The sequence below is a fragment of the Pinus tabuliformis genome, chromosome 1_2, assembly GCF_031772625.1.
Source record: "Pinus tabuliformis cultivar Carrire ecotype Pingquan chromosome 1_2, CPIR1, whole genome shotgun sequence".
In the NCBI taxonomy this organism is placed as follows: domain Eukaryota; kingdom Viridiplantae; phylum Streptophyta; class Pinopsida; order Pinales; family Pinaceae; genus Pinus; species Pinus tabuliformis.
This window is the reverse complement of record NC_142298.1, coordinates 495,206,969-495,234,297: the sequence shown is the minus strand read 5'-3', so window position 1 is coordinate 495,234,297 and position 27,329 is coordinate 495,206,969. Positions and strand designations below refer to the sequence as shown.

At 37.7% G+C, this 27,329-nt stretch overlaps 3 pseudogenes; all 3 read left to right on the top strand.

Moving 5' to 3' along the window:
• Positions 1 to 2,787: 2,787 nt before the first annotated feature.
• Positions 2,788 to 5,072, top strand: LOC149206496 (UDP-rhamnose/UDP-galactose transporter 6-like; annotated as a pseudogene).
• Positions 5,073 to 8,489: 3,417 nt separating this feature from the next.
• On the top strand, positions 8,490 to 10,882 carry LOC149206495 (UDP-rhamnose/UDP-galactose transporter 5-like; annotated as a pseudogene).
• Positions 10,883 to 24,187: 13,305 nt separating this feature from the next.
• LOC149206494 (UDP-rhamnose/UDP-galactose transporter 6-like) overlaps positions 24,188 to 27,329 on the top strand; it is a 76,070-nt pseudogene continuing 72,928 nt past the window's right edge.

Below are 27,329 nucleotides of genomic sequence, written 5' to 3'. Positions count from 1 at the left end.
AATGATGCAAAATCCGACCCGGTATGAGACTACCACATTCCACCCGACCGTAGAATGGCTGAGCCAAATCTCTCTTCAGTCATTCACCCTCGTGCCAGATTCCAAGCATGAATGTGGGATCTCATAGAACACATCAATCCGAAACCATCTAGCACTTCCATAGGCCAACAACCTCAACCCATCAAACATTGATTCCACAACACAGTCGTACATCACAAAACCATCATCATATTGGTCTATATCCAAGCCTTCCATGGATTCCATAACATTTTTTCTAACTAAGGCTTCCAGGACTAGTATCTCAACCCACAATTTTCGCCGGCAGAGCATTTATCTAAACAAGGCTTCTAGGACTAGTAACTCAACCCTCCTAGGGCTTCCAGAGTGTTTGTCCAACTAAGTCTATCAGGACTAGTAACTCAACCCATGATGTTACAGGGCTTCCAGAGTGTTTGTCCAACCAAGTCTCCAAGAACTAATAACTCAACCCAAGCTAAAGGATACATGAGAACAAACCAGAAAACCAAAAAACTAAACCCACAACATCGTGGCTATCCATGAAATGGAAAGGGTAGGAAAATCCATTGTCAATCCAAGAAATCCTCCATGCCAATGATAGATCATAACTAATAAACCATGTTCATGTGTCATAAATGCCAAAACTAGTGAGGAAAATATACATGCAACTCGATACCTGCAAGAAAACCCCACTGTAGCTGATGATCGTGATGTCCTCTTGTGCTTTCCTACTCTTCCTTTTCCTTATTGATCCAAAATCCAAGTCTACCACACCCTCCAAAAGTGCTCCAAGAAAACTCTAGGTATCTAAGAGTATGAGAGAGAGAATGATGAGAGAGCTCCAAAACTAAACGAACAAAAGGTTACACTAACCAAACCCTACCCATTGATCCTCATAAGCCTTTTTATCAATGAGGCCTCTATTTTCTTCATTTTCCATTATTTTCCTTCATTTTCCTCCTCGCATGCAACCTATGATGTTTCACCTTCCTTTTTTCTTAATTTCCATTATTTTCATAAATAAAATTCCATTTGATGACTGTTTTCCTCTCCAAATCCTTTGCCATTATCTTTTCCAATATCATTAGCCATAATAAATCAAATAAACACCCACTAGGATGGTTTTCCCACCACTCAGCTTGGAATATGTGTCCCATGACCGTGGTATTATATATTTTTACATGGAATTTTAACCAGGGCTATTACAAGATCCCTTGCTCTTGTGGAATGTCTTACATAGGACAAATTGGAAGATCCTTCAAAGCCTGTCTTAAAGAGCATATGAATGACACCTACCATAACTGAATCACTAAATCCGTTATCAATGAACACTCCTACAATACTAAGCATTTAATTTTTTTTGTGAAAACCAAAGTCTTCACCTCTACATCTTTCAACTCAAACCACATCATTACAGAAGCTATAGAAATTGAAAAGAATCCTAACAACTTTAATAGAGAACATGGATATCAATTGAACAATTCTTGGAAAACCATTATCGATTTTTTGTCCTCTATTTCTAATCCTCCTAACTTTGATGTTAGGCCTATCCATTCTCAGTTACCCTCCCCCTTCACCTTTCACTCGGTCCTCTTTGTTACCTTATTCCCAACCCCTTGTTTTTTCCTATTCTCTTCCCTCTATCCCCAACCACCTTTTTATTAATTCCTTTTTATTTTAAACTTTTAATATATACTATGTTAATTATCTAATTTTAATCTTAATTCTATTTTTAATATACTATTTTAAATTCTTCTTTAATTTTAATCTAATTAATACTTTTCTTATTCTACTTTTGTGTTGGTTCGAAACGTGTCGGACAAAAAATTCTCTTATGTGATTTCTACTGAAAGACTTTGCTTAAATAATTTAATCATATTATTATATTACTTTAATCCTTTTTTTTAGCAGCCTTGTCTACTTGTTAGTTTTTTGGAGTTGTTAGGTTTTTTGGAGTTTCTAGATAGAATTTGGCAAAAACCATTATGGTCAAATCTTGATTTGTATAGATTAAATTGGTTTTTTTAGCATCCTAAAAAACATGGGCACTTAGGTTGTGAAGAGTACACCCCTCAAAATTGTGATTCCAATGAATCCATCTCAGATTCTAGACAAATTAGACCACAAAATAGGTTGGAAAACATTTCAAAAGATCTAACAAATAACCTATACTATATTTTAATTTTAATTTATTAAAATTTAATATTATTATAATATTAATTAAATAATTTAAAATAAATATTTTACCTTGTTCTCTCTAGTATTAAAATCAATTTGAGCAAATTTATCATTTTATTAATTTGGCCCTTCTATCCATTTATTATATTTTTCTAGTTCTTCTAATTTAATATAATTTTAATACTAATTTAATAATTTTAAATAGATATTTACCATTTCCACTTTAATATTCAAATAAATTTGACCAAATTCACTATTTTATTATTTTATTAATTTGATCCTTCATCCCATTTATTATATTTTTCTAATTCTTTTAAATTAATATATTCTATTTATTCTAATATAACCATAACCTTTCCCTAACCTCCAAAAAAAATAATAACTAGCAATTGCACCACATGTTGCAAAGGAAATGTCATAAGGCACCAAAAATTGGTAACATTTCATATGAGGAACTATTGACTGTAGAATAATAGGCTCATTATGTTAAGTAAAATATTAAGTTAGGAGATGATTTCCAATTCCAAGTGCTTAAAAATAAACAAAGCTTCTACTCAAATATAAAATATTATTTTGAGGTTCCATTCATGGATGTTCAATGTTACTAGGGCATTTGTTGGGATTATTATGGTTAGAAAAGGTCTCATGGCTAGATATGGCTTCTCTTTTGGTCAGTCTCTCGTCCTATAAATCTCCTGTCGTTTAACTTCATTAAATTGAAGCATTTTCTATATAAGATTTTCTTGATATTTATTATCTGGTTAGATGGTTTTGTTTGATTTTTTGCTTGTTTTCTGTAAAAAGCATTAAGCTCGAACCCTTTTCTCTAATGGGAATTTTGATACATATATATTTTTGTGTGAGAGAGAAAGGGAGTGTAAGTGATTTTCATTTATTTCTATTATAGGTCACGACACTGGTCATAATTTGGCGGAATGGGAAAATTTTGTTAGATTAATTCTTTGATCTTTGAAGTGGAGTTCTTATTTTCTTTCTATGCAACTACCACATTGACAGGCTTACAATTTGGAATCGCCATACTGATGACAATTATTCTTCGTTGTATGGGTTATATCCAGCATTCCCATTTACCTTTCTCCAAGCTTGCAAAATTTTTGATATGTGCCAATTTCTCCATTGTTGGCATGTATGTCAGTCTCACGTGGAATTTTGTTGGTTTTTACCAGGTGAGATTGATAGACTTACTTTCTCTTTTTTTCAAATAGGTATGCCACTCCTTTGTAAGATTTAAATCAATACAATTCATTTCTCACCTTTTATGTTTATTTGTATGTAAATAAATAACTTCACTGCTTTCAGAGTTACTGAGAATTGTTGGAATTTTTTATATGGAACCTAATAAATACGAAAAATATTGCATCCAATAAAAGTGTTGAAAGTATGGAAAATTGTAGGGACATATAAAGTTCAAAGTGAAAAATGTGATGCAAATTCTTGAAATTTGTTATTCAACATACATTAAATGAGGAACCAAACAAAGAAATGAAAAAGAAAATTAAGCAACAGAGGAAGAAGATCAATGCCAAAGATCAAATCGTTATTATAATCATATAATCCTTCTTAAAATTCACAATATTGGCATATAAATATTTCCCGACTTCCTATTTGTAAATTCCATAAGTTGAACTATTATATTTTTGGGAGTATTTTAATGCAATGTTATTCCAATCCCACATGCTTGTGGCTTATTGACAATTGGCATGTACCATATTTTAGTAAAAAATTAGGACCCTTACATAAGCATTCTTCTTGTTGGTGGAGTTTATTGAATGGTTCAAAACTCGTTCGTTACAGTGTCTTGCTCAGATTGAATTTTATTACTTAAATATCTAAACTTTTTTATGAGGTTCACTTTGTATTGCATTGTTTAGTATGATCACTATATTTTATTATTTTGAATGTAATGCCTTGTTTTTGTTAAGATTTACTTTCTTATATGAGCTTCTATTTGTTGTACAGATAGAAAAGTTGAGCATGATACCTATATCTTGCCATTTTGAAGTTCTCTTTGACAAGATTCGTTATTCAAGTAATACCAAGTTAAGTATAATAGTAGTGCTAGTTGGTGTAGCAATATGTATTGTGACAAATGCCAGTGTTAATACTAAAGGTTTTGTAGCTGTTGCGATTTCAGTAAGGAGAACTTCTATTCAATAATATGTAAGTCTTAAATCATCCTTTTTTGTTTTTTGCATTTGAGGTACTTCAATTTCGTTGATTAGGCTAATAAATGTTTCACTATTTTCTTATACAAAGCTCTTTTATGTTGTTGTATACACAATATGTTCACTACATATAGAAGAAATATACATTGGGTTCTTTTCATCTTCTTGGACATATTGTGCCATTGCAAGAAGCTACCTCGCTCATTTTAGGTCATTTTCTTGATTACTACCTCACAAAAAAAGAGTGGATCTTTATGATTATTCTATAACTTTTGTGGTAATATGAAAATGGAATCATTCCTATATTATTTTTATATATGTAGTATTCCTTTTTATGTTTTACATAAGCTAAATCATAGGCTCAAAACCTTGGGCAAATGATATTCCTCCGATATTAGGTCAATTAGAATTGTGTAGCTAATCTTGTGTGTCATGGTTGTACAACTCTTCATTACACTCTCATGCTTGATCACAATTCGCACCAATCTTAGCCAATTCATCTACATTGGCCTATTCATAGCATTCTCATTTCAAGTTCTTGGTCATATGAAGGCTATCTTTGTCCTTGTACTGGAATTCATCTTTTTTGGCAAAGAAGGGTTAAATTCACAGGTGGTCTTGAGAATGTTTCTAGCTGTGATTGGAGTGATTTGGTATGGTAATTCATTTGAAAATCCTGGGGGTAAATAATGGTGTATGTATCCGATTTCTAGTGAAAGGAACCTGAAAATTGGGGGATCTAAAGATGGAGGGCTTGAAAATCTTAAGTTGAGTCTACACCTTATAACTGAGGTTTTCCCAATGATACACATTGCTTGTGGGATTCATCTGGGCTTCATTTATTATTGTTATATATTATAAGAGCATTTATTTGTATACAGCTGTTGTGGGGAAAAGTATCCGATGCGGATGACCCTATCCCTACTCTAAAGGTGACAGTCTTTAGCAACAACTGAAAGTAAAGCTTTGATGTTTTCCTTTATGAAAGTACAGAGAGAAAGAAGAAATGATTAACCAACCTGGTGTCCTTCGCTTAGTCGATCTTGATCCTCTCTCTTTGTCTCTTTTTCCCAGCTCCTTGCTCTCTTTGCCGGTCAAGCTACACACAGATCCTGCACAAAACAAGAGAGAAAACTACAAGATACATGTACTCATAACTGATGCATGGATTAGAGTGAATCAAATATACATGTAAATACAATACATCAATGCAATACAAGTATATAGGAGAACATGCAAAACTTTATTGATAGAAGTAACAGGGTTCTGAGAAGGTTACAACCAATGATGGCTCCAATCCAGCAGCACCTCCCCAGCAGCAAGAACTCTCCTCTTCACCTCTAGTAAAACAATCACCCAATAGCTCTAACTGTAATCCAACAGCACCTCCTTGCTTTACACAAAATTCCAACCTCCTTAGACCTCATAGAAGAGCTCTATATATAGGATAGAAGAAGAGAGGATGAGTCAGCTTGAGACTGACATGAAGCTGCCTTGTGTCCTCTCCCTCTTCAGTTAATCTTCAGTTCTTGAGTCCACTTGGAGATCCTTGGTTACACATGGTGATCAAGTACCTCTTACTCATCACAAGGCGAATCTGATGAACCAAGTGTCAGTTTGGAAGCTTCCTGGGCAGTTGACACCTTGCAGGATGACTGTGCCACTTGGCCAATCTCGCCCAGCGCAGGTAGCCTTCATTACTTTTGTTCCAGCGCAAGTACAGAGTGGGACAGTTGCATTACAGCGCAGAAGCTCAGTTAAGCAGCTGACATGATCCAAAATAAGCCTGTTTTGAAGTGTTTTCAGGTGGAGAACTGATTGGAAGTGCTGTTGTTTGATGACCTTGTTCTTTTAGGGGTAAGAACAACATGTTTAGGGACTGAGGATCCCTGTAATTATCGACATTTCATGCTCCATGATGCGAGGCACAAAAATGTCTATAACAGTTGCCCCCTAAAGTATGAGGCCATTTATCGGGTGAAATGCTTTATCTAGAGGGTCCGAAGTTCGTTCCAGTGCTGAGGAGGAGCCCTGTAATACAATACAATACAATACATTATTTTTTCATTCTATTTTCATGATCTAGCTGAGGCAGGCATTCCCATGCTCGGCTTTTATAAATACATTTTGGTACATATGACAGACGATCGTCTGAAGGTAGACTGATAATTTTCTGCTGAAATTATCATCCTTTGAATAGGATGATCATCTGCTGCAATAATGTACATGACAAATGCTTTTATATTTCCTGAATATATATCGCAGCCCGGATGGATGAAACTAGATCCGGGGTCTTCAAACTCGTTCGATCTTCACTCTAAGTACAAGTCGATCCATGTGAGAATTGCGCTGAAGTCGAACATGGAAAGACATCGCTTGATTACCGGTCAATAATGAAAACCGTTAACAAGCGCGAGAGGGATCACCAATAATGACGATGACCCTCAAGGTACTGCAGTACAATTCACGTGGCGTGAATAAAGGACTTGGCGTCGAACGCCACACAAAATCTTCTGGTCGAAGGTCATTGATGTATACTTGATCTCTCTTTGTCTCTTGTTCCCAGCTCTTTGCTCTCTTTGCCGGTCCAGCTACACACAGATCCTGCACAAAACAAGAGAGCAAACTACAAGATACATGTACTCATAACTGAAGCATGGATTAGGATGAATCAAATATACATGTAAATACAATACATCAATGCAATACAAGTATATAGGAGAACATGCAAAACTTTATTGATAGAAGTAACAGGGTTCTGAGAAGTTACAACCAATGATGGCTCCAATCCAGCAGCACCTCCCCAGCAGCAAGAACTCTCCTCTTCACCTCTAGTAAAACAATCACCCAATAGCTCTAACTGTAAACCAACAGCACCTCCTTGCTTTACACAAAATTCCAGCCCCCTTAGACCTCATAGAAGAGCTCTATATATAGGATAGAAGAAGATGAGTCAGCTTGAGACTGACATGAAGCTGCCTTGTGTCCTCTCCCTCTTCAGTTAATCTTCAGTTCTTGAGTCCACTTGGAGATCCTTGGTTACACATGGTGATCAAGTACCTCTTACTCATCACAAGGCGAATCTGATGAACCAAGTGTCAGTTTGGAAGCTTCCTGGGCAGTTGACACCTTGCAGGATGACTGTGCCACTTGGCCAATCTCGCCCAGCGCAGGTAGCCTTCATTACTTTTGTTCCAGCGCAGGTACAGAGTGGGACAGTTGCATTACAGCGCAGAAGCTCAGTTAAGCAGCTGACATGATCCAAAATAAGCCTGTTTTGAAGTGTTTTCAGGTGGAGAACTGATTGGAAGTGCTGTTGTTTGATGACCTTGTTCTTTTAGGGGTAAGAACAACATGTTTAGGGACTGAGGATCCCTGTAATTATCGACATTTCATGCTCCATGATGCGAGGCACAAAATAGTCTATAACAACAGCTGCTACCCTTTCCAAGGTAGAGGAAGTACAACATAAAATCTTTAATTGTTCAACCTTGCAGTTTTATTTTATGCAAGCAAGGCTTCTACATCATCATTTTTTTCTTCAAAAGCACTCATTATTTATTGTATGTTTGTCATTTCTCAGTTATTATTAGAGATTCAAGTCTCTTTTCTCAGAATTGCAAGAAAGCGTATGCATACTGGCTTCTATAATGACTCTTGTTCTCACATAATATGTGCCTACCAACTCATTTTTTGCTAATTTATCACAATACCTATATCTAATAAGCACATAAGAATCATTTACTCTAGAAGAATAGGCTCGTTGTGTTAAGTAAAATATTTAGTGAGGGGAGGAGCCTTTATAGGGTGTAAAGGGATATGTTTCCTTTGTGTTGCTCAATTCTATATTTTTTAGGAGCATTGGATGACTTGGGTTTCTGGTTTTGGGGGATTGGTGATTTGGGTTTCTCTTTGTTTTGTATATTAGTTGTTATGCTCGTTGGTATATTGAGGATCTATAGCACTTGAGGTCATTTGTATGATTTATGTGCACCATAGGGAATTTGGGCACTTTGAGCTTTCAGGATTCAAGATCCAGATCTGATAGCATAAATTGATGGGCTGGAAGTGATTGGATCTCTATGTAATTTTAGAGGTTAGGTAGGCATGGAACCTGCAAGCAAGGCATATAGGAAGGAAACCCTTGATGTGGCAACATGGATGTTCAATGTCAGCACATCTATTGGGATTATTATGGTTAAAAAAGGTCTAATGGCTAGATATGGCTTCACTTTTGGTCAGTCTCTCATCCTATAAATCTCCTGCTATTTAATTGATTCAGATTGAAGCATTTTTAATTTCAAAGTTTATTGATATTTATTCTCTAGATAGATGGATCTGTTTGATTTTTTACTTGTTTTTTGTAAAAGGCATTAAGTTTGAAACCTTTTCTATAATGGGGAATTATGATACATATACATTTATGTGTGAGCGAGAGGGAGTGTAAGTGATTTTCATTTATTTCTATTATAGGTTAGAACACTGCTCATGATTTGGGGGAATGAGCAAATTTTGTTAGATTAATTCTCTTATCTCTAAAGTGGAGTTTTTGTTTTCTTTATATGCAGCGACTACATTGACAAGCTTATATTTTGGAATGACCACACTGATGACAACTATTCTTCATTGTATGGGTTATATCCAACCTTCCCATTTACCTTTCTCCGAGCTTGCGAAATTTGTTATTTGTGTCAATTTCTCGATTCTTGGCATGAATGTCGGTCTCATATGGAATTTTGTTGGTTTTTACCATGTGAGATTGATACACTTACTTTCTCTATTTTGCAAACAGGTATGTCGCTCCTTTGTAGGATTTAAATCAATACACTTCCTTTCTCACCTTTTCTATTCATTTTTATGTAAATAAATAGCTTAGCTACTGTTAGAGTTACTAAGAATTCTTGGAATTTTTTTATATGGAACCTAATACATACGAAAAATATTGCGTCCAATAAAAGTGATAAAAGTATGGAAAATTGTAGGAAAATATAAAATTCAAAGTGTGGAATGTGATGCAAATTCTTGAAATTTGTTATTCAACATACACTAATGAGGAACCAAATGAAAAAATGACAAAGAAAATCAAGCAGAAAAGGAAGAATATCAATCCCCAAGATGAAATCATTATTATGATCCTTCACCCCTTCTTTAAATTCATAATATTGGCAAATAAATATTTCCTAACTTTTTACCTGTAAATGACATAAGTTGAACTATTAAATTTTTGGGAGTATTTTAATGCAATGTTATTCCAATCCCACATTCATGTGGCTTCTTGCAAATTGGCATGTATCCTATTTTAGTAAAACATTAGGGGCCTTAGATAAGCATGCTTCCTGTTGGCGGAGTCTATTGAATGGTTCATAACTCATTCATTACAATCTCTTTCTCATATTGAATTTTATTATTTAAATATCTAAAAAAAATTATGAGGTTCACTTTGTATTGCAGTTTTGAGCATGATAAATATATTTTGTTGTTTTGAATGTAATGCCTTGTTTTTGTTAAGATTTAGTTTCTTATACGAGATTCTATTTGTTGTGCAGATAGAAAAGTTGAGCATGATATGTGTATCCTTCTTTTTTGAAGTTCTCTTTCAAAATATTCGTTATTCAAGAGATACCAAGTTAAGTATAATAGTAGTGCTAGTTGGTGTAGCAATATGTACTATCACAGATGTCATTGTCAATACTAAAGGATTTGTAGTTGTTGTGATTGCAATATGGAGAAATTCTATGCAACAATATGCATGTTTTAAATCATCCTTTAACAACACTTTTCTATGTTTCATTAATGTCAAAGACATACAATATTTTGTTGTTGTTTGCATTTGAGGTACTCCAATTTTGTTGATTAGGCTAGTAAATGTTTTGTTATTTTGTGATACAACGCTCTTTTATGTTGTTGTATACATAGTATGTTCACTACCTTCAAATCAAATACACATTGGGTTCTTTTCATATTCTTGGACATTCTGTGCCATTGCAATTAGCTACCTTGCTCATTTTAGGTCATTTTCTTGATTATTGGATCGTAGAGAAAAGAGTGGATCTTTATGATTATTCCACAACTTCTACGGTAAGATGGAAAGGGAATAATTCCTATCTTATTTTTCTAAGTATAGTATTTTTGTTTATTTGTTACATAAGTGAAATCACAGGCTTAAAAACTTGGGCACATGATATTCCTCCATCATTAGGTTAATTAGAGTTCTATAACTAATCTTGTGTGCCATCATTGTTCAACTCTTCCTTACAATCTCATGCTTGATCGCAGTTGGCATCAATCTTAGCCAATTCATCTTCATTAACCAGTTCACAACAATCTGATTTCAAGTTCTTCGTTATATGAAGATTATCTTTGTCCTTGTATTGGAATTCATCTTTTTTGGCAAATAAAGGTTAAATCCCGGCGATAAAGAAAAACATATGTATCTAATTTCTAGTGAAAGGAACCTTAAATTTGGGGATTCCAAAGATGGAGGGCTTGCCAAAATTTAGCAAATTAGAATATGTTACTGCTTAGGTTGATTCTACACCTGATAACTTAGGCTTGCCCAATGATACACAATTCTTGTTGGATTCATTTGGGCTTCATTTGTTGTTGCTATAGATATTTGTCTTTGTTGGCATTACATTTAAGAGATTGTTGAAAATGTGCCATGTGGTATAGTAACAATTTCTCCACAAATTTATTGTAAGAGCATGAATTTGTATAAGGTTGCTACCCTTTCAAAGATAGAGGAAGTAAAACATAAAATCTTTAATTCGTCATCCTTGCAGTTTTATTTCATGCAAGAAAGGCTTCTACATCATCGTCTTTTTCTTGAAAAACACTCATTATTTATTTTATGTTTGTCACTTCTCAGTTAGTATTAGAGATTCGAGTCTCTTTTCTCAGAATTGTAGGAAAGTGTATGCGTATGCGCTTCTCTCGTGAATCCTGTTTTGACATAATATGTTCTTGCCAATTCATTTTCTGCTAATTTATCAAAATACCTATATCTAATAAGCACATAAGAATCATTTGTGAGATGTAGTTCTTAGACAATTATATAAATAAGGGAAGAATGATTCGATTTGAGATCATAAAAGAATCATTAAGGAAATAATTCAATTATGCTTTGAATGAATGTTTACTAAGATTTCTCGATAAAAGGGATGGAAATAGTGGTAATATCACTTTTGGTAGTTTTTCAAAGATGAAATTGACAAGATCATCCCTACCCCTCTGCGATTGAAAAGGGGAACCGTTGCTATATGTGACGTTGGTAAATCTAAGAATAACCCCTATAGTTGGAGTTCCCTGAGATGAACTGGGTAGGATTTTCAAAACCCCACTGGAAATTCTTCCTACTTGATGCTCTGCATGACCCTTGAACCTACAACTCCCAATATGATAATTCTCATCCTCATCAACAAATTTTTATCCTTATGTATACAGCTCCATCTCTTCTCTCCTTCCTTCTCAAATTAACATTGAGTATTAACCCATTTATGGAATGTGAGATACCATGGATGACATTCACGTCAACAAAGAATATGTAGTTGAAGTGGTGCATCCCAATATGAGAGAGAATCTTCATAGTTTTCTAGGTCCAAAAGGTTGAATGCTTGTGTTCCATTTTTTTACTTAAACCAACGTCCTCTTCTTCCTTGTGAGCCCATAAAATATTCTTGTCATCATTTGCATGATTCAATTCTTCGCCTTTGTGCCTTTGAAAAGGGATCAGTGAATGTGGACTCCTTTGGCCACGAATGTCCACATTCTCTAAATGAAGTCACTGAATCATAAATTCTAGGATCTTTGGCACCTCTAACTCTCAGTTCCATGAGCTGGGGATGAGAAATGGAGTGCCTCCAGTTTTAGGATGCAGTGGGATCCATGAATTGTGGTGAGAATTTGTGAGGCTAGGTAATGGAATAGCTTCATCTAGCACTACATGCTCTTTCATCTATAATTTCTTCGCATTTGGCAGGGAAAGAGAACCAGTCCTACTATAACAACCCTTGTGAGAATTTCATGTAATAAAAGTTAATAAAGAAAAAATAAGACCACGGTTACGGGACACTTATTCCAAGATGAATGTTGCACAAATATATCCTAGTGAGGATCACTGGATGTGTGTTTTGGCTAAGGAAAATTGGCAAAGGCTAAGACAAAGGCACTAAAAGGAAAAAATGAATTTTTGGCCCATTTACTTATGAAAATAAAGGAAAATAGGAGAAAATTAAGGTGAAAGTTCATAGGTTGCATGTGAGGAGGAAATTAAAGGAAAATAATGGAAAATGAAGAAATTAGATGCCTTATTCATAAAAAAGCTTCTGAGGATCAGTTGGAAATATTTTCCTAACATTTTTTCAGTTCAAGTTTGGATTAGTCTCATTATTCTCTCTCTCTCCCACTCTTCGTCACTTAGATTTTTCTTGGAGCACAATAGCTAGGATCAAGGAAGGAAAAGCAAGAAAAGGGAAAGGAAGGAAAGGAAGGATCAAGGAAGAAGAGTAGGATCAAGAAACTTCAGCAAGAATAATTGTAGTTAACCATTTGCATGTGTGATTTCCTAGTTGGTTTGGACATGCATGTATTTGCATGGTTGTGTATGTTTCTCTTTCTGACAATGGAATGGTTTTTCCAGGTTATGGAAATCGTTTTTAGCCTAGCCTTGCCTTTTTCTAGATGCCATGATGTTGGGATGTTTATTTCAGCTTTTGAGCTTTGGTTTGCTGAATGGATTTTGGAATCTGGGGCAGAGGTGGTCTCAAGTTTCATTCCCAAAGGCCTAGGAATACCTTGACTAGTCTTGGCAGGATACATAGTAAAGCCCAAGGGAGGAGTCTCAATTTAGGGCATAGTGACCTGGGTTTGGATTGCGGTAAATCCTGAGAGACTAGTCTTGGTTTAGGGCCTAGTGATCTATGATTGGATTGTGGTAAAACCTAAGAGACAAGGAGACAAAAAAAATACTCAAGGATAGTCATGGATTCCAGATGGCTTCCCAAGTTCGGTTCGGTTGTGATCAGGCCACTGGTTTTGGTGTGATCATAGTTTGGTGAGGGTGGAGGTGGTTTAACCTCTGGATTCCCTTGGTTGTTCTTGGATTGGTTGTTCTATGAGATCCCACATTCATGCTTGGAATATGGAACAGGGGTGACTCGCTGAAAGAGAGAGTTGGTTTAGCCATGTCTATGGTCGGGTGGTACATGGAAGTCTCAAACCTAGTTAGATTTTTCTATGACTAATAAAAGCTAAGTTCTCTTACTTTTGCACTGGTTTATATGTGGATTAAATGGTTGTCATATCTCTAATATTTATATGATTTTATGTTGGTTATAAGCATGGTTAAATGATTGGGTCATGTCATGGTTATTTCATGTATTTACTTGTAATTGTTAAATGGATGGATGCAAGACCTAATTGAGGATATAATAGTTCAATGGAGAAGGAGGTGATCCTTCTGGCTATGTTTCATAAGTTCTTTCATTCATGTATGCTCTGTCTTGTATCCTAGACCTGTAGATTGCATTAATGCCAAGTGTTTGATAGAGCGTCAGTCCTAGTTGGGGATGCTCAGAATTAGTCATTGTTATCATGTCTTTGATGGATTTTGAAGGTTGTAGCAAGTTCTGGGTAGAGGTCAGGATTCCGGGCTAGAAAAGTTGCTCAAATCTCGTGGTCACTGGAATAGGTCTACTGAGAAAATTCCACAGTTGCTAGCACAGAGGATTATGAGAGTGACTTTGAGTTGTTGGTCACTATCTTGCCTATAGCATAAGAGCGACTTTGGGTTAAGAGGCTTAAAACATCAGTGGAAGCTAGGGACATGATGTTTGGGTGGTTGACATGTCTCCTAGGGGTGTAATTGCTGATGTGGATGGGTTTGTTTGATGAGTTCTATGGATTTCATTTCCTTAAGGTCACCAAGTAGATTGAATCCCTTATAGTGACCTCTCTCATCACATGTTTGCCTGGCTTGTTGGATTCTTGGGTGGACTTGGGAGGAGGGGATGTTACAGATTAGTATCAGGGCATGGTTGTACTATCCTTGGTGAAGGTGCTTAGTCATGCATGCATGTGAGTTGTATGTGTGTCTCTTACACTTGCATTCCATGTGCTTGTTGCATTGCAACATGTTTATAATGATCGTAGTAAGTGTTAGGACTCAGAATTGACCATTTTTGACCTTATATTTTTGCCATAATACTATCCTTTTTTAGTTCAATATTTGAAAGCTTTGATTACATAATGACTTAATCACCCCAAGGTACGAAGTAACTCTCTGCATATCTATACGTTTAATTGTTCATTGCATATTCATGAATATCTTTATATTTATCTTTAGAAAAGCTAATTAAGTTGCCAAGTAACCGCTGGACTGTCTAAAGTCTGCAGGAATTATAATTCATAGTTGTTGTAACACCAGAAACAGCAACTACGCAGTTGTTGCAACACCGGAAGCAGCAACTACGCAGTTGCTACAGCCAGCAACGACAACTATCTAAAGCAGGGGAATGCTATTATGCAACAACTGGAAATAACAAACAGCAACTATCTGAAGATCGCCAGAATTCCACGCTGACGCAACATGATCAGCAACTGTCCAAAAAGGGAAAAACACAGTTACAGTTGCTAAAATATCAGGAACAACACGGGTTTACTAAATCAACAACCATGGGGAAACGACAAAGGATAGTGTGAGGATCCCAAGAAGATGGTCGAAGTTCAGTTACCAGCTGTGTAACAACAAGAAACCCAAGAAAGAATACACTGTCACACTGTTGTAACAACATCCTGTAACTCTTATTTTTTACAGAAAGGTCTAATTGAATGAACTGTGATAGTCTATTGTAATAGAGTCTCCTCTATAAAGAGGAGACATCTACATTAGAGAAGGGTGGGAGAAAAAATAGTTTTGTAAGGGGAATTTTGAAAGACAACAGCAAAGTCTGAACTTTTATTGTAACTGGATCTTTTGGCAGATGAATAGAAGATTGTTCTGAGCACCTAACCTAGCAATTGTGTTCTGGGGAATCTTGTGAGAGGGACCGGGCCCACCTTCCTCACAAGATTCACCCATTTACTTTTCTGTCAAGTGTGTAAGTGTGTTTGGTAATTTCTTTCTGCTGATACTTTGTTTTGGATTCTGTAGCATTACCTCTAATAATTTCCTTTTTGCTGGCACTCTGTTTTGTTAATCGTTTGAAACTGTACTTCACCGGTGAATTAGAATTGCAGTGTGTATTAGAAATCTGGTTACAGGGGCAGGTGTTGAACGTTCTTGCTTGGAGGATAGGGTCCTGATCCTCTACTAACAGAGCATCAATCACTTTTCTTTTCAGATTTGTAATTAACTGCTTTCACTTTATCTTTGTAATGCACTGTTATAACATAGCGTGAGAATTATGTATACTATAGCTTTTTGATGCTTTTAGAGTTAAGTACATACAGCACGCGGTAGCCTTTGAAATAAAAGACTTTCCCAGGTTGACAATTTAATGTGGTACTTGATTTTTAATCAATAAACAATTCAACTAGCCAACATTTTGGCGCCGTTGCCGGGGAAGGCAACTAGAGATTTCTAAAAGCATTAATGATTTCTTTTTGAGAATAACAGGTGCATGAGAGGACGCAGGAAACCTAATTTCACAAGTGGAAAAGGCGGAGGAGGAAGAAAAACCTTTATTGACGAAATCATCTCAAAGGCCGAAACATCACAGAGGACAAGTTCCCGGAGACCTCAGATCTAGTATTCCTCACAAACAGATCGACAGACGGAGGAAGTACTGGGACCTGAAAGGAAGCTGGAAGTACCAGAATACACTGAGGAACCGGTAGAAGAACTTGAAGAAACAAAAGATACAAAAGATAAAGCAAGTGATTCAGGAAAAGGACCAATGGAGGATAACAGAACAGAAGGAAGAGGGGAAAATTTGCTCTCTACCCTGGAGTTCCATATTGGGGAGCTCCCGAGAGGAGCAATCGCCATGAAAAACATTCCACTCTTAGCATTACCCAACTTTCATGGGTTATCCTCTGAAGACCCGGATGAATTCCTCTTTAAATTCGATATACTATGTAGGAGTTATGATTATGTGAGCCCTAATAAGAAACTGAAACTGTTTCCAGCAACACTGAAAGGGAATGCGTTAAGGTGGTTTATGAGCTTAGGAGCTCAGGCGATCACTACCTGGGATCATATGAAAGAAAGCTTTCTGGCCAAGTATCAAGATTACTGCCGGACAAGGGAAAGGAAGGAAGAATTGTTTAAAATGGTTCAGAAGGAGGACGAGAATCTAGAAGATTTTGTGGAAAGATTGCAGTATAATCTGCAGCGGTCTGACCACCCTAACATGAGTAAAGATATTCTGAAAACTATATTGCTGAAAGGGGTACGAGATGACTGCTTAGACATGTTAAACATGCTGGGAAAAGGGGACATTTCCAAGGAACCATTTGATGAAATTATCAATCTCTGCATGAGATGTTCAAGAGGTGCAGTGAGTAGATCAAAAAGTAGGGACAATGTATATTCAAGAGTTCAGAAGTCAGCAAGTGGAGGAGAAACAAGGGCTGAAATAGGTAATTTGTTAGAAGAATTTAAAACTGAGATGTTAAGCTCTTTTGCTTCACAAATTGATGCTCTGCAGGTAAAGAAGAAATAGGCAGAAGCAGAAGCTGCCCTAGCCATTTTTTGTTCCAAATGCAGAGAAAAACACCCACTCAGGGAATGCCCACTAGATAAGGTACCAATCTGCACGATCTGCGAAAAGGACCATGAGACCCAGCAATGCCCCTCTCTGCCTGGAATTAAAGCAGCATTGCAGTCAACTGAAGAAGAGGCTGAAGCAGTGTACCTGATGACACAGAGGAGGCAATGGCCACAAAGACAAGGTATGAATTCTAACACAGCATTTAATCGTTGGAATAATCATTCTCCTTTTCAAACGAATTACCCACCCATGAACCAAATGCAGTACCCACCCTTTAACACAATGAATTTTCCACCTATGCAGAAACCAAATCTTCCTTTTCCTAATCCTACCATATGGAATCCTTGGGCTCCCCAGCAACCATATTTTAATCAATGGAACCCAGGCTGGGCAGCCCAACAGATGCCATTTCCTCAACATCAACAGTCTCTTTTGTTACCATCCAATACTCCTCCAAATAACCAGGCAATTAGACCGCAACTACCTGTGCAACCCAACCCCAACCCAAATAATAATAAAGCCTTGCAACTAATTGATATTCAAAATCAGCCTGTCTCCCCCATGCAATGTAACGATATCCATCTTCGTTCAGGGAGAATTGTTGAACCCATCATTGATGACATCACTGACTCTGATAAAGAGGAAGTTAGAAAAGAAAAACCAGCTAACAATAATGCTGAAATAGTTGAATCAGCATCTAACAACAATGATCAAACAACAGATCCGTCATTCCCTGAACGTCTGGCTCTCACTAAAACACTGGAGCAACCTGCTTTTAACCTTTTAGGTGAACTACAGAATTTGTATGTTAAAATCCCATTGTTGCAAGCGCTAAGAGATGTTCCCATTTATGCTAGGACTGTTAGAGATATCTGCATAAAAAAACCTGGAAGAAAAGCTAAGGACCCCCTCACAGTTCATGTGATGGGAGAACTGACTGCTTTAATAATAGAAAAAGATCCTCCTGTGAAATATGGTGACCCTGGTCACCCTACAGTAACAGTTCAGGTTGGAAAAACCTTTGTCTCTAAAGTTATAGTAGATTTAGGAGCTGCAATGAATATTATGACACATGAAACAGCACAATTGCTTCAGTTAAAAAACTTTATTAGGGAAACACCAACCATCTTAGAATTGGCTGATCGCTCTACAATTAAACCGGAAGGGGTCATTGAAGATTTAATAATTTCTGTAGAATCCTGGAATTACCCAGCTGACTTTGTAGTGTTACAAACTAAAACAAAGTTGGGGGGTCATCCGCTGATTCTAGGAAGACCTTGGCGGGCTACAACAGATGCTTTCATTAGCTGTAGATCAAGATCAATGACCATCTCTAATGGACAGGAAACAAAACAGCTTACCCTTTATCCTCATGCTACACCCATGATTAATAATGACAACTCGGTATGGGTAGATTATGAAGATGAAGAAACCCAACCTATATTGACTATCGGACAAGCCTTAACTTTCAAAGACTCTACCGAAGATGAATTAATCAGCAGCTTCATTTCTGAACCTTCTTCGGTCAACCCAGAAATGTACAATCACTTCACTGCAATCTTGGAATCTGAATCTCAGCAGAACTTGGAAGATAAAAATTTATTTCAGACAACAGTAGGCAGCCCCTCCAAAAGTACAACAATAGAAATAGAGCCTGGCGAAACACTAAATATAAATCCTAATTTAACTGATAATTAAAAACAGCAATTAATAAAGTTATTCCAGTAAAATAAAGAAGCATTTGCATGGGACTATACAGACATGAAAGGGATCTCCACTAAGCTATGCACTCACCGTATTTATATTAAAGAGGGATCCCGACCAGTCTGTCCACCCCAGCGGCGAATGAATCCCAACCTAAGGGAAATTGTGAAGGAGGAACTTCAAAAACTCTTGAATGCAGGATTTATATACCCTATATCTGATAGTGAATGGGTTTCCCCACTTGTAATTGTACCCAAGAAAAATGGCAAATGGAGAGTATGTGTGGATTACAGAGCACTGAATAAAGCCACCCAGAAAGATCATTTCCATTTACCATTCATTGATCAGGTATTGGATAATTTGGCAGGTAAGAAATTCTTTTCATTCTTGGACGGGTTTAGTGGATATAATCAGATTAAGATTGCACCCCAAGACCAGGACAAGACCACGTTTACTAGCCCATGGGGGACCTTTGCTTACAGGGTACTTCCATTTGGGCTATGTAATGCTCCAGCAACATTTCAAAGAGCAATGATAGGGATTTTTTCTGATATGCTAAATGATTCATTAGAAATATTTATGGATGACTTTACTCCTTATGGAGTGACTTTTGAGGATGCACTGCAGAATCTTGAAAAAGTACTCAAGCTGTGTATAGAAGCACACCTCGCCTTAAGCATTGAAAAGTGTCATATGATGATGAATCAAGGTATTGTATTGGGTCACTTTGTCTCATTCCTAGGAATTCAAGTCGATCCAGCTAAAATACAGGTAATTCAGACCCTCCCTATCCCCAAAACACAAACTGATGTAAGAAGCTTTTTAGGACATGCTGGATACTATAGAAGATTTATTAAGAATTTTTCCAAAATAGCTTCTCCTTTATTTGTGTTATTAAAAAAAATGTTGAATTCAAGTGGACTGATGATTGTGAAAAAGCATTTAATGAACTTAAACAACAGTTGTCTGCAGCTCCCATTTTGAGAGGACCTGATTGGGCACTACCCTTTCATATATCCTCTGATGCCTCAGACACTGCAATTGGAGCTGTCTTGGGTCAGGAAGAAAATATTCTTCCCTATGTCATTTATTTTATCAGTAAGAATATGACACTAGCTGAATTGAATTATACAGTCACTGAGAAGGAATTTCTAGCAGTTATTTATGCAAGAAATAAATTTCGACATTATATTACTGGCTACACTACTTTTGTGCATATTGATCACTCGACCATTAAATATTTGATGAATAAATTAGTTACAAATGCCCGAGTCACCGGATGGTTGTTATTATTGCAAGAATTTGACATCATAATTGTAGATAGGCCAGGAAAAGAAAATGTAGTTGCTGATTTCCTTTCTCGATTAAAAACTTATGAAAATGCTCCAGTAGATGATTCTTTTCCTGATGAGTATTTATTTGCAGTATCTGCTCACTCACCTTGGTATGCAGACATTGCCAATTATCTAGTTGTAGGAAAATTACCATCACACCTATCACATAGGGAAAGAAGAAAGATCATCCAACAAAGTGCTAGGTACAGCTGGATAAGCGGGTGTCTTTTTCATACAGGAATTGATTAAGAAATCCGAAGGTGCATTGGTGAAGATGAAATTTATGATGTGCTAAAAGCTTGTCATGATGGCCCTTGTGGAGGGCATTTTGCATATAAAAGAACAGCACACAAGGTACTCAGAATGGGTTATTATTGGCCATCACTCTTCAAAGATGCTAGAAAATATGTCAAGGCCTGTGATAGTTGTCAAAGAATGGGCCAGCCTAATCACAGGGATGAAATGCCACTCAATCCCCAGGTAATTCTTGAAACTTTTGAGAAATGGGCATCAGATTTTATAGGTCCCATTAATCCTCCATCCAATCAAAGAGTGTACATATTGGTTTGCACAGATTACATGACTAAATGGGTAGAAGCTAAGGCACTCCTGAAAGCTAATGAAGAAGCAGTACTAACATTTTTATTTGAAGAAATCTTTGTTAGATTTGGATTGCCTAGAGAATTAGTCACAGATGGAGGACCTCCTTTCAACTCTCATGGCTTCAAAAATACGCTTCAGAAATATCATATTAAGCACAAAATGACTACACCTTATCACCCCCAAGCAAATGGGCAGGTAGAAAGCACCAATAAAGTCATAGAAGCCATTCTAACAAAAACAATAAAGGAGAATAGAAGGGACTGGTTTCAAAGGTTGCCCGAGGCATTATGGGCCTATAGAACTACTTGGAGGAATACTACGGGCTTTTCACCCTATGAATTAGTTTTTGGAAAGAATGTTATTTTCCCTATAGAGTTTGAGATCAAAACTTTAAGAACTGCTTTAGCTGTTAACCTTGATTTGACTGATGCACAGACAACCAGGTTACAGCAACTTCAAGAATTGGATGAGAAAAGACTGGATTCCATCCATCAGACAACCATGATACAGCAACAAAGAAGCAGGTGGCATGACATAACCATCAAGCAAAAGCAGTTCCAGAAAGGTAACTAGGCTCTACTTTATGATTCCCGTTTCGAGAATTTCCAAGGTAAGTTAAGAACAAGGTGGTTAGGGCCTTATGAAGTGGATGTTGTTTTTCCAAATGGGACAGTTAGACTTTTAACAATTGATGGAAGCAGAACACCTCTACTAGTGAATGGCTATTGACTCCGTTTATATCAGAGGCCTGTTTCTAAAGAAGATTTTAAATCCACTTGCATGGCAATTAAACAGTATTCTTTTCCAGGGGAACTTGCTGTCCCTAAAAGCACTTAAATTTCTTTTTATTTATGCATTTTTTTTAGATTAGATATTCTTTTTTAAACTACTAATAATCCCTGCCAAGGGTTACCATATTATATTTCAGTATTTTGCAAATTTGAGTTGTGGAAAATAGCTAAGAACGAAAGCTTTAAAGGAATCACTTTGTGGACTTGGAATTCCCATTGTTGCAACACCAATTCCCATTGCTGCAACACCAATTCCCGTTGCTGCAACACCAATTCCTTTGCTGCAACACCATTTCCCATTGCTGCAACACCGATCCCTGTTGCTGCAACACTTTTTCACGTTACTACAACATCTTTTCCCGATGATGTAACATCACTTCCAGTGGCTGCAACACTAATCCCGTTGCTGCAACACTACTTCCCGATCCCGTAATACCTTTTTAGCAATTCTCTCATTTATAAAAACACCAGCCTTACCACTTCAGCCCCCCCAAAAAACGAATTTTTATAAAATACACCACTTCTCGTGATGATTACAATACTCCACTATCACTTCCCGTCATTATTATTAAAAATCGTCGGTACTCCCATGCTCTTAGACCCGCTGTAATCATTATGATCCAACAAAAGATAAGACAAGACTTTTTGACGCAGCAACCAAAAAGGTAAAACATAAAGGTACGCATGATTATGTATGGACTTTAAATAATAGTTAATGCGGAGAAGCTAATAGAACTACCAAATAATTGTACTTCCAATCATTTCACTTACTCGTAGGGGGGGGATTACCGAAGCGCTTTCATAATTACATACTACGCCAACTGCCGCTGCCCTTAACTCTCCCGGTAATATGTAAAAGTCACCTTATCACGGCATGTTACCATTTGCAACGGTTTACTCTGAACTAAATTCGGAAGCTCGGCTCTGAACTGTGAAATTCACTGAAACAGCAGCTATGGGAGGAAATCTCATTACATATGAACCTGGCACAACAGCACTTCTTGAGCTCTATCCCTAGGTTTATCAAATATTTCTGCAAGCAGGATGGCTAGATTATTTCAGGAGGCTTCCAGACTTCGACGCGCAGCAAGTCCTTGAGTTTGCATGCAATTTAACAGAGGGATTTTCTGTCCTTCAAGGATTTCAAATTCCAGTCACGGAGGAAGTCATAGCCCAAGTTACCGGGCTACCAACTAATGGCATACGGTGGTTCAGTAGGAAGCACTTGATCCTTAATGCGCAACAGGATTTTCTTCAACCAGGTGAGCAGGTAGAACCCAAGGGCAGAGGCGTAGCACTTCAGTCATTGCCTCAACCATGGCCGAAAGTTGCTGAATTTGTGAAGCAATACCTGACGTGCAAAGGCCGATACCAGGTAATTTACCAGCACGATTTCATCTTGTTGAATCATTTGAGGAATGGTCAGTTGATAAATATGCCATATTATTTATTGGGATGTCTTAAAAATATGTCACGTTACACTGTCAACGCAAAGCGTCCGCTTCTTTCCTTGAAACACCACCGTTTAGCTCAATTGCTGATAAATAGAGGCCTCGCCTTAAATAACCCTCCACCCCCCATTAATCCCCATCAAGAGGCAGAAATTCCACAGCCGGAACAGGAAATTCCTCATCAGGAAGAGGAAATTCTTCACCAAGCTGAAGACGTACCTCAGCCAGATGTAGAAATCCCTCAGCAAACAGAGAACATTCCTGAGCAAATACCCGAAGAAATCCCTCAGCAAGCAGATGACATTCCAGAACAAATGCCTAAAGAAGTCCTCCAGCAAACACCCCCACAAGCTGCTGAAAATGAGCAATCAGCAGTAGAAATACCCACGGAAACAACTCCATCCCCCAACAGAACCAATCCATCCATTCATATACTGGGTATTTCTACCGACAACTCTGATGATAACATCCCTATTACCTTGCTCAAACGGAAAATGCAGAGGAAAATGGAAACCCCACCAAAAAGAAGAAGAACTAGGGCTTCGGCTAAAGCAGCTGCTATTTCTACCACTGTCCCTATCTTAGAAAGCCAGTCTGAAAAGAAAAATGTCTGAATTCCCTGCTTCTCTACCCAAGCAAAGGACTCAGTCTTCTGCAATAGTTGAATCTCCTAGCCACACCCCTCCCAGCTCACCACCCATCACCTTAAAAACCCGCATTACCACCAGCCCTAGAAACTCCTCTCCCTCACCCTCGGAGGCTGAGATGTAGAGTGTTCACAGTTTCGTGACATCATATTTTAAGGCAGCTGACACACAAGAACCAGCTGCCGACACCCAAGGTAATATTGGCCAAGAAGCTGCAACACAAGAAACAGCCACTACCCCAGGTGACACACAAGAACCACCTGTCGAAGGTATAAGGGATCAAATCAATGTTGAAGCACAACCTCTGCCTCCACTGGAACCGACTGCTCCACAAGCTCAGCCTACCATATCTGCTCTGCAGGAAGAAATTGAATTTCTAAAAGCTCAAATTCAGGACTACCAGGAGGAAATAATAAGAGTCAAGGAAGCCTATCAAAATGAATTTAGCCTGCATATTTTAGCACGAGTAGCATCTGCAGCAGAGAAGAGTAAGGACAATGAATATGTGCATGCCAATTGTGGTGAGATATATACTCAAGCAGGATACAAGGTAGTGGCAGAACCAATGAATGAAGTCCCTCCTGTTGTGGTTGAAACAAAAGAACCTGTTGTTCCACAAACGGAAACACCACAACCCTCTGCTCAGACAGAAGAACCTAGTGACACACAAGAACCAGTAGGTTCTCCAGAAAAGGTACAGGAGCAGACAGAAGAACCTGTTGTCACACAAGAACCAATAGGCTCTCCAGAAACGGTGCAGGAGCAGATAGAAGAACCTATTGTCACACAAGAACCAACAGGCTCTCCAGAAAGTGCACAGGAGCAAACAGAAGAACTTGCTGACACACAAGAACTAGTAAGTTCTCCAGAAACTGCACAGGAGCAAACAGAAGAACTTGCTGAAACACAAGAACCAGCAAGTTCTCCAGAAACTATGCAGAAAGTAACAGGAGATAGAGAAGAGGAAGATATAGACTCACCCCGGCCTACCCAAATTTCTATGGAGCAAGAGGAGGAAGCAGTTACACAAGAATCAAGAAATGAAGAAGAAAACATAAACTCACCCCGGCCTACTCAAATTGCCATGGAACGAGAAGAAGAAATAATTACAGAAGGAAATGAAGAAGAAAACATGAACTCACCCCGGCCTACCCAAATTGCTATGGAGCAAGAGGAGGAAGCAGTTACACAAGAATCAGGAAATGAAGAAGAAAACATAAACTCACCCCGGCCTACTCAAATTGCCATGGAACGAGAAGAAGAAATAATTACAGAAGGAAATGAAGAAGAAAACATGAACTCACCCAGGCCTACTCAAATTGTCGTGGAATGAGAAGAAGAAATAATTACAGAAGGAAATGAAGAAGCAAACATGAACTCACCCAGGCCTACTCAAATTTCCATGGAACGAGAGGAAGAAATAGTTACAGGAGAAAATGAAGAAAATACAGACTCACCCAGGCCTATTCAAATTGCCATGGAACGCGAAGAAAAAGAAGGAAATGAAGAAGAGGACATAGACTCACCCAGGCCTACTCAAATTGCCATGGAACGAGAAGAGGAAGCAGTTACACAGGAAACAGGAGGAAATGAGGAAAAAGGCATAGACTCACCCCGGCCTACCCAAATTGCCATCGAACAAGAGAAGGAAGCAGATACACAGGAATTAGTACAGAATATAGAACATGAAGAAGAAACAGTAGCTGGAAATGAAAAGGAAGACATTGGATCATCCCGGCCTACTCCAATTATCACAGAACAGATTATCCTTATTGATGCCTTTACACAAGCAGAACTTCCCTCTCTTAGTGATGCATGCACAGAAACAGATAGTTTTCAAGAATTAAAAGGAAAATGGTGGAGAGAATATTAGCTGTCACAAGGAAAAGCATTCCAACAACAAAAGGGGACCTGGTTCAATTATGCATATAAGAACTGGGAAGCACTTAAGCAGTGTAGAGCTCAGTACAAAGAAATTAAGGAACTAAAAGCCAGATTGCCCCAGATGTTTGAGTTATTCCAAAAAATACTTGCCACAAGGAAACCCTCTTTCAATTATGCAACATTTTTTAGGGAAAGACTCACATTCTTACAAATAAAGGCTATCAGAGAAGGTAGACCTCATCAGGTGGTTACATCAGAGCAATTTATGCAAACCTTTGCAGAGGCACCTAAAAATGATCAAAATTTGTTATGCGAGCTTTATCTCCATAATGAATCCATGTTCGAAGAAAGAAACATGAATATGTTACCTGTGGTTGGCGACATACAGCTGAGAGCTTTCATCTCCTTTTTAGCCAACCAACTTACATGGCAGAACGCTTTTACCTCAGCTCAACATAATGAACAGAATTTCCTTCTGTGGATTAGGACTGAACCTCAGAACGCAGCCACCTTCGTTGCACAACATCAAAGAATGATGAGTTATCCTAAAATGAAGGACCATGTCAGGCAACTACAAGCAGTGGTCCTGAGAGACTGTCAACACTATGTGAGAACTAAGGCACCCTTGGCTGTCAAGGCAAATAACTTGTTCTGGGAAAACTGCCCCAAGGAGAGGCAGGAATATCACCCTTATAATCCACCTAATTTACAGGTAGCACTCTCAAGGGTACCTTACTATGTTAGATGCACGCAACACTGTGCTGAAAATTGGATTGGCTACAGATTTAAATTTCCACTTCTATGGTTATGTGGTGAACAATACAAGGGCCAGTTTGGATTATCCAACAAGGAAGAAGCAGCAACATGGAGGCAAATACAGATTGTCTGTGGGTTCAAAAAGAAGTTTGATGCCACTTCCTATAACTATTGTCTCAGTAATCTACATTGTTCATCCCAGTACTTCGACTCAGACTCAGAGTAAGCATTACATGAGGACATGCAATCTCTTCAGTTGGGGGGGATGTTAGGACTCAGAATTGACCATTTTTGACATTATATTTTTGCCATAATACTATCCTTTTTCAGTTCAATATTTGAAAGCTTTGATTACATAATGACTTAATCACCCCAAGGTACGAAGTAACTCTCCGCATATCTATACGTTTAATTGTTCATTGCATATTCATGAATATCTTTATATTTATCTTTGGAAAAGCTAATTAAGTTGCCAAGTAACCGCTGGACTGTCTAAAGTCTGCAGGAATTATAATTCATAGTTGCTGTAACACTAGAAACAGCAACTACGCAGTTGCTGCAACAGCGAAAGAAGCAACTACGTAGTTGCTACAGCCAGCAACGGCAACTATCTAAAGCAGGGGAATGCTATTTTGCAACAACTGGAAATAACAAACAACAACTATCTGAAGATCGCCAGAATTCCACGCTGATGCAACATGATCAACAACTGTCCAAAAAGGGAAAAACACAGTTACAGTTGCTAAAATATCAGGAACAGCATGGGTTTACTAAATCAGTAACCATGGGGAAACGGAAAAGGATAGTGCGAGGATCCCAAGAAGATGGTCGAAGTTCAGTTACCAGCTGTGTAACAGCAAGAAACCCAAGAAAGAATACACTGTCACACTGTTGTAACGGCATCATGTAACTCTTATTTTTGACAGAAAGGTCTAACTGAATGAACTGTGATAGTCTATTGTAATAGATGTCTCCTATATAAAGAGGAGATATCTACATTAGAGAAAGGGGGGAGAAAAAATAGTTTTGTAAGGGGAATTTTGAAAGACAACAGCAAAGTCTAAACT